Source organism: Paramisgurnus dabryanus, chromosome 3, assembly GCF_030506205.2.
Source record: "Paramisgurnus dabryanus chromosome 3, PD_genome_1.1, whole genome shotgun sequence".
NCBI lineage: Eukaryota > Metazoa > Chordata > Actinopteri > Cypriniformes > Cobitidae > Paramisgurnus > Paramisgurnus dabryanus.
This window is the reverse complement of record NC_133339.1, coordinates 48790988-48797894: the sequence shown is the minus strand read 5'-3', so window position 1 is coordinate 48797894 and position 6907 is coordinate 48790988. Positions and strand designations below refer to the sequence as shown.

Genomic DNA, 6907 nt, shown 5'->3' with positions numbered 1-6907 from the left:
ACGTATGCTGGTAATAAATATATGCATAATTACATTTTTAAGAAATATGCTAAACTTAAGAATATTTTTAATGTATTTATATTAAGTGTACTAGAAGTATGCTGGTAATAAATATATGCATAATTACACTTTTAAGAAATATGCTTAACATAAATGTACTTCTAGTGAAGTTTTAGTATATTTGGATAAAACATACTTTTTTCAAATCATGATTCATTAATTGTAATAAGCTAACATTGAACTTTCCTCAAACATTTCAACATTATATCATTCCGATTGCATATTAAACTATTTTTTCAAAGATTTGCTTAAAATCTTACGTTTGCTAGTGTTTATGTTCAAACAACACACGTGACACACGTGACTAAACCTGATTGGTTGTTGTCATAGTAACACGTCACGGTGCTATTTGAAAGCTGTAGTTGTTCAGTGAGTTCAGTTCACGAGGTGCATGCGGTTGCTTGCGTTTAACGTATAAACTGTTAAATTAGATGGCGACTCTGCATTAAACGTATTTATTTAATTAATCGGCGATCGTATTTCACCAGAGGACTAAGATAAAACAACTCGATTTAAAATGTGAGCAGTTTTAGTGGATCTGACGTCGAGGGAAAAAGTATTTGGCTTTTTGTTTGGAGATGAACGAGACAGCACGAGGGTAAGTGATGACAGATTTTCGCATTTCTTTATTAAGTTAACTATTAAATAAGTAAACATTACATTACATTTAACCCAGCTTTATTATGTAACGTTATGTCTGTGTTGCGTGTGGTAATTAGAACATCTTTATTTTCTGACTAACGTTAGGCATTTCTCTTAAGCATTTCAGAAATCATTAAAACCTTTTTTTTTTTTTAGCACTGCGACATAAATATGACCAACCAGATCCCAAGTAGACAGGAACAAATGAAGATATAGCGCATAGAAAGACTTATTCTTGGTGGTAAGTTTGTTGTTGCTATTTGTTTTCACGTTTAAGTTTTTCTAATGTTTCTCTTGCAACGCTAACGTTAGTTTAAAATAAATGTTTGAGCTGTCTTACCTGAAAAAACCATGATATGACCATATGGTTATTATAACTCCAGTAATGTTCAATGGCTAATGTTTATATCAGTTCAATCTTGACAACCTTATTGTCTTTTTGTATATTTTTAAATGTATTTCTAATTACATATGGACACAAAAATGACATTGTAAAAAGGGATACTTTTATTAGAGATTGTAAAACTGCCGAGGCTGGGTTTGATTATATTATATTGTCTTAAATATATTGTACTCGGGGTAAATCATTCTTAAAACGAAAACAAATCATTAATCATCATTTACCTGCCTGTTGTTTTTCAGATCAACTGCTATTGACATTTTTGAATCGGGGCAAATGTGGAGTGAAGAAAAACGTTTGCAACACATCCATTCCAGGTGGCTAATTTCTGTCCTTTTGAATTATTCTTGTAAAAACCGTTTGTTTTTATTGTAAAGCTGTAAGGGACTTGGCCTAGTCATCCTTGCATATACCATTTGGCAGGACACCAGACTAACTTTTTTTACTAGGAGCACAGTGGCCCCCAACTGAAAATTTTAGGGGCGCAACCAGAAAATTAAGGGGCACACACACGGTAAAACAACATGTTAACCAAATATTCACATGTCTACTAATTTATACTGTATTACTAATAAATACTTTAATTATAGATTCAGAAAGTACAATGTACTTTTTCAAATTCAGTGTCAAATCACAAAAAAAAGGTCAAATTTGCTGGTCACACATGTGCGACCGGATGTAAAATTCAGTGGCACACTCTCAAATTTTGGTGCCCACAATTTGATAGCAGTCTGGAGCCCTGTTTGGCATCATTTCTGATTTCCTTAAATCTCCTTAAACAGAGGTGAACCTTAAGTTTGCAAGACCACAATAGACAAACAATGGAAAATGATCTAGGTTCAAATAAAACACAATTATCAATGTAAAACATATCCTGTAATACACACAGGTTGTTTTATTTCATGAGCCTGTTCTAATCCTATCTTCATTCCCACTTGTAGAGCGCTCTGACAGATAAAACTGACACACTTGATGAGGACACAGTCAAAGCTTTAAAAGGTAAACTGAGAAGTTAACAAAACTTCCATACATGCATATCTATGCCAATTTATTTTAAACATGGATAGCCAAATGTTCATTCATTATTGGTTAATTGGTATATTTTGTTTCCTTTTCACAGACCGTGTGATAAAGCAGTCTTCAATTACTACGGTGTCTGAATTGCAAGAAGTGACCCTCCACTTAAACATGTGACATCTAAACTGTTTTGTGTTTTAGTTCAGCTTTTTATAGGTTTATCTTAAGTTGGTTAAAGGCGGAGTGCACTATTTTTGAAAGTTAACATTTGAAATTACCTAAACAAACATGTCTCTACCCCAATATAATCTGGACCTTCTTTTGATAGAGCCACCACACACATACGCAACCCCGGCAAGGATGTCGGTTAGTAGACACACCCCTTACTGCTGGTTGGCTACAAGTGTGTTTTGGTAGTCGGCCCAATTTCCTTTTCCAAAGCGTTTTTCAAACATTGTGCACTCCGTCTTTAAATTGCACTTAAAACATTTTTTATCAGTAACTTTTTATGCAGAGAATTACATTATGATTATTATATAATCATTGCTTATTAATATTTAGTGATTGCATATTCATAGTGTACTTTTCATTAATACATTTAATGTTAATGTTTTTCAATTTGATAGAAGTAGCTCTGTAATTGCATTCTCGGATATTTGTTTTATATGTTTCTCTTTGGTCAAGATATTATGTATGTCTCTGTGCTTGATTAATTTACTTTAGATATTTTTGTAATGTACACAACACAATATGAAGTATATTAAATTGTTCTGTATTCAAAATCTGTGTATGTGTCTTAAAGGAATAGTCTACTCATTTTCAATATTAAAATATGTTATTACCTTAACTAAGAACTGTTGAATCATCCCTCTGTCATCTGTGTGTGTGCACGTAAGCTCTGGAGCGCGATGCGACGCTTCGATAGCATTTAGCTTAGCCCCATTCATTCAATAGTACCATTTAGAGATAAAGTTAGAAGTGACCAAACACATCAACGTTTTTCCTATTTAAGACGAGTAGTTATACGAGCAAGTTTGGTGGTACAAAATAAAACATAGCGCTTTTCTAAGCGGATTTAAAAGAGTAACTATATTTTATGGCGTAATAGCACTTTTGGGAGTGCTTCGACTCGGCGCAGTAACACCCTCCCTCTCCCATTATGAGAGTGAGAAGGGGAGCGGACTTTTCAGGCGAGTCGAAGTACTCCCAAAAGTGCTATTACGCCATACAATATAGTTCCTCTTTTAAATCCGCTTAGAAAAGCGCTATGTTTTATTTTGTACCACCAAACTTGCTCGTATAACTACTCGTCTTAAATAGGAAAAACGTTGATGTGTTTGGTCACTTCTAACTTTATCTCTAAATGGTACCATTGAATGAATGGGGCTAAGCTAAATGCTATCGTAGCTTCGCAGCGCGCTCCAGCGCTTACGTGCACACACACAGATGACAGAGGGATGATTCAACAGTTCTTAGTTAAGGTAATAACATATTTTAATATTGAAACTGAGTAGACTATTCCTTTAATATTTAATGATTTTAAATATTAAAAACAGCTTTATAATAAAATAGTAGTGTAATGCTAATACATTTCTATTAATGTAATGCTAGTATATTTCTAATATGCTGAAGTACTATTAAAGTGTTCTTAGTTTAAATTAAGCTTTAAATGTATTCTAACTGTATTTTTAAGTGTATGAGAAGTGCATTTCAAATGAATTTTAAAGAAGTACACTTAAATTGCACTAAATATATTTGAAGTTGTTCCAATTAAACACAATTTCAATATATTAAATATAATGCAAATAGATTAAAATTGACTTTAAATATATCTTGAAATGCATTTAATATATTTGAAGTGGGTTCAATATAATACATTTAATATGCATTTAGTATAGTAGCTTTTAAATATATTAAGTATGTCCCAAAAAATACTATTTAAATATATTTCTTTTTCACCTGGGAGTTTACAGCCTACGCTACATAACCACTGAACATTTATTTAACACATAGAAATGTTTATTTAGCGTTTTTACGTTCACTGTGCAAAAAAAGAATTGCATCCACTGTACCGGGATTTAATCTATTTCGCCTAGCCTCGAGCACCCGGCCAGCAGAGCTGAATGTGCGCTCACTTGATGCGCTTGTGGCTGGGATACAGAGAATCATTTTTTAAACTTTGGCAAGCACGGGAAAGGCGATTGACTGCGACTGCCAGAAGCTTAGAATGTCCTCTCCGTCCCAGAAGAACTGACGCTCAATGTAGCGCTGAACCTCATCTTTCTCAGCAACTTCTTCACTTCCATCCTCCCACTCACTAAACTCATCTCTTTTTCTTTTGACTCTCTCGGCGTCGTCAACTAAAAAGTAAAATATAACAATATTTAATATTTTACACATAGGTCTACCCATACGGCAAATTAAAAAAAATAATAATATATACAAAAAATTAGCTAAAATATATATTTTCACTGATATAATTTTTGACCCATTTTTGTATAGGCTATTTTAAAACATACAAAGTATGTTTTAAAGTACATATATTTTAAAGCATTAAAAATATTTAGCCCCCCATATATTAATCCAAGGCAAATATTCACGTCGCATTGGAAGAAAAACTTTGTTACGAACCTCTAAACATAACCATTTTAAAATTAAATGTAGCCTATTTTAAACTTCAAAAATATACTTTATATAATTAACTTGTATGAATCATATATATAAAATATATTTAGGCAAAAAATACAGTTTTGCCATATGGGATGTAAAATTAGAAATGTATATTGAAATACATTTTAATACATGAAGGTTAAAACTAAATATAATTCCAAATTCAAAAATATATTCAATTGAGCATTACATTCTACAAAATATATTTAGTATATATATATATATATATATATATATATATATATATATATATATATATATATATATATATATATATATATATATATATATATATATATATATATATATATATTTGGTTAGAGAAAGCTATAACATAAGACCCGAGCCTATCGCCCTATTCGCTGATGCGACTCACCTCGAGGCGTTGCCTCTGGCTCCAGAGGCGTCATGCCCATTGAAACTGAGGGGCACGTGCCCCCTCGGATTTTTGAGCCAAATGGATTTTGCAAGCAACCTCAAAAATCAAAAAAAGCGTCCATTAATCTTTTAATCTGTTTAAAATGCCCAAATTATCAATTTTCTGCTGCATCCGTGTCACTTTTCAGAGTTTTGATATTGTATTGATCGTGTACATTACTTTATTCTGGCGGCAGTCGGCGCAGCCGCAAACGTCAGCGTCTGAGCGCGCTCACGAGCTTAGCTGTTGCTGCTCGACCTTATTAGCAGGGGCGGCATTCATTGGCACATCACTAATAAGTATCATTTACACGTGTGTTCGACTTCATGCTATGACACTGGAACCGACAAGCGGATGACATCAACGTGCCGCGACAGCGGTTTTCTTCCGATGATTCCTCGAGTCACCCTCGCGGTACTTTGACGTCATCAGCCTGTCGTTCTTACAGCGCAGCTTGAAGTCGAACACAATCTATAGCAATCACAATCAGCAGGAGGTCTCATGATGACCGCTGCTTTAATAATCTTTATTTTCGCAAGTAAAATCCTTTTTTTGTTTTAACATTTAAACAGACTCATGGTTCCCCCCCACACTCGCGCTTTGCATATTGCATACATTATTCCAGAAGTAAAATGATTTGCTCTGTGGATAAATAAATATGTTCTCTTCCACTGGGGATTGTAACGCAGCCGAAGTGAATTGTATTAATTATTTGCGTGCATTTGTGAATATGGCCACTTGTGGAATAACCTGCACGACGACAAAAGGTAAGACTTGTTTTTGCATTTAGCTCTGTTTTACTAAGAATTTTATTTAGTGTTGGATAACTATGTGTGCTCTATCACATCATTTAAAAGTCTTTATTGTGTGTTTATAAGTGGATTTGGCGGTTGTTGTGACAAGATTTGTGAAGGGATGTCACAGTATGTTTTGTTTTGATATTATCTTGTTTTAGTTTATCTGTTGCTGGAGTTGTGCTTAGTTAATAATTATTTGAAAAGCATTTTAAATAATCATGATTTCTATTGTTCTATTGTTGTTGTTTCATTTGTATTGCTTCCGTATTGTTGTCAGTAGTGTACATCCGTGCAGTCGTAGTATGCTTTTGTACAAGTTGGTGGAGTATGTACACATATGTGGTTTTATAGATTAGTTATTTGAGAATGGCCTTCTTGTACGAAGAATTTTTGCCATACCATAGCCTAGGTTTTCGTGAAACGCCGCCACTGATAGTAGAGATTTCTAGATTCATCTTCTTGGCACAACGCCAAAGTTCGCCAGAGTTCACGGGGGCGCGGAATCACACGTTAACATATAAGGTAAAATTTAATGCAAAAATCCGTTCCTCTAATAATTTTATCTAAACATATTTTTTTAAATCATTATTGAACATTAAAATCAATCACGTGGCTATAGCTTATGGCATTTTCGTTGTTTATATACTTTATGGATGTAAATTACATTCATTTCATAGGATAATGCAGTTGTGCAAAATGCATTAATGACAGAATTAAACAAAACGTAAATAGAACACATGCCGTTTCAGATGTAAATATGATGCCAATATGTCATTAATCCGATTGAATAGTATTTGATATGAAAGTTAGTCAACACTTTTATTTTGGAGGTTTTTGCACTATGGCAGGGGCGTTTAGAATGTTAGAAATGTAAGTGCCATGGAAAAGACTGAAAGCTCTATA

At 33.5% G+C, this 6907-nt stretch overlaps 1 long non-coding RNA gene across 1 annotated transcript; it reads left to right on the top strand.

Moving 5' to 3' along the window:
- Positions 1 to 857: 857 nt before the first annotated feature.
- Positions 858 to 2372, top strand: LOC135750368 (uncharacterized). The gene is made up of 4 exons (XR_010532701.2): positions 858 to 943; positions 1345 to 1419; positions 2044 to 2101; positions 2223 to 2372. It is a non-coding gene; the product is annotated as an uncharacterized lncRNA (long non-coding RNA).
- Positions 2373 to 6907: the final 4535 nt, after the last annotated feature.